Raw genomic sequence first — 2,091 nt, 5'->3', positions numbered from 1 at the left:
CTTGCCCCTGGTTCATATTAAGTAATTAAGTAAAAAATACTTTAAAGTACTAGGTAAGTCGTTTTTTGAGGTATCTGTACTTTACTTTACCATTTCTAAATGTGAAAATGTTTACTTTTACTTCACTATATTCCTAAAGAAAATGATGTACTTTTTACTCCATAGACTTTCCTTGACACCCAACAGTACTCATTACATTTTGAATGCTTAGCAGGACAGGAAAAGGATCCAATTCACGCACTTATCAAGATAACACATGGTCATCCCTACTGCCTCTGATCTGGCAGTCTCACTAAACACAAATGCATTGTTTATAAATTATGTCTGAGTGTTGGAGTGTACCCCGGGCTGTCAATACATTTTAAAAACAAGAAAATGGTGCCATCTGCTTTGCTTAATATAAGGAATTTGAAATTATTTATACTTTTACTCTTGATACTTAAGTATATTTTAGATTACATGTACTTTTGATACTTAAAGTATTTGGTTCTAAATGTACTTTAGACTTTTACTCATGTAGTATTTTACTGGGTGACTTTCACTTTTACTTTCTATTAAGGTATCTAAACTTTTACTCAAGTATGACAATTGAGTACTTTTCCCACCACTGTCATTAGGGCATGTAACGGAAAACTTTATAAAGAGCTTTGCAACAGGGACAGAAATTCAAAGTGTCTTATTGGACAAGCCTAGGTAGTCCCTCACTGTTTCAGTCCCTTGTCTTGCATTTGGTGCCTAATGAACACTCTACTATCCCCCTTTTAATATGTTTTGTTTGCACTTTATCAAGTATGCTCAATCTAATGTGCATGTTAAACATTATTACCCCCTTATTTTGTTGATGTGTTTTCCCCCTGGTGTAAAATGCAATTCAAATACAACTTGATAGATTGTCCTCTCCTCCTCCGTGATATGAACACACAGAGAGAAAAAAAGAAAAGGCCTGTCACTGTCAGAAACATCATCCTTCCTCCCTCCTTCTCTGTGGACCCAAACAAGTCTCTACAGGTTCCAGGACCATGTTGGATCCTCAGCTTTTGTTATGGAAAGCAAATGATCCTGTAGAGTTGATGTTAGAGATCTATAGCTCACCTGAACACAACACAATACTGAAAGCTGCATCGGGAGAGCCCTCAGAATAGACAGATTAAGAAGATCTATCAATCTGTATTACAGGTCTAAAAGAACTAAGGCCACTGACAGTGTCGTGTGTTAGAAGAATGCAGTTTGCTCTTATTTTCTCATAATACATAGATCTTCTAAAAGAAGCTAAAGGTCAAAATTGGTCTAAAAACTCAAAGTAAAAGCTGCCCTCGCCATTATTTTGAAATATAAGTGCAGATCCTAATTTCAGTCCAAAATCTGGACTACAGCAACCACAGCAGAGGTAGAAGCATGGTGGTGTTTTGATCTCCATTTGTCATACCCACTGTTCACATTCCTCCAAACACTGCCTCCCAGAGAAACACCACAGGACTGGAAAATGCGGAGTGTGTATTTGTGTGCTAGAGGGTGTGCTTGTCATGAACTTTCACACACGTGACCAGGAAGTGCACTTGAGGCTTAGTGAGCTGAACTGAACCTGTTTTAGAAAAACAAGGGAAGATGTTTTTCCTTTCCTCCTCCTTCCTTCATTCCCTGGAAATGGTTCTATGGCTATAATCAGATCTATAGAAGCCACGTGGCTTCCTCTCCTCTAATCACAACTGATAATATTATTTAACTGGCTATGACTTTACTTTAGCTAATTTAAGTGATAATGCCCGATAAGCCGGTGTTTGGAGGATATATTGGCACGGGTGATGTTAGGCCCTAGATTAAGTTATGGGCTGGCAAACCGTGCCAATATGTCCTTCAAACACCATAGTCATAGTCAGCATACCTAATAGAACTAACAAGTTAGTAAACCCGCTACAATTATGCAGTAATATATCTTTCTCAAATATATGTGTGCCACAATTATTGGCACCCCTTCATTCAATACTTTGTGCAACTTCCCTTTGCCAAGATAGCAGTCTTCTCCTATAGTACGTAATGAGGTTGGAGAACACATGGCAAGGGATCTGAGACCATTCTTCCATAGATCATCTC

Source organism: Oncorhynchus keta, chromosome 7, assembly GCF_023373465.1.
Source record: "Oncorhynchus keta strain PuntledgeMale-10-30-2019 chromosome 7, Oket_V2, whole genome shotgun sequence".
Taxonomy (NCBI): Eukaryota; Metazoa; Chordata; class Actinopteri; order Salmoniformes; family Salmonidae; genus Oncorhynchus; species Oncorhynchus keta.
The sequence above is the reverse complement of the archived record's forward strand: the minus strand, read 5'-3'. Positions refer to the sequence as shown.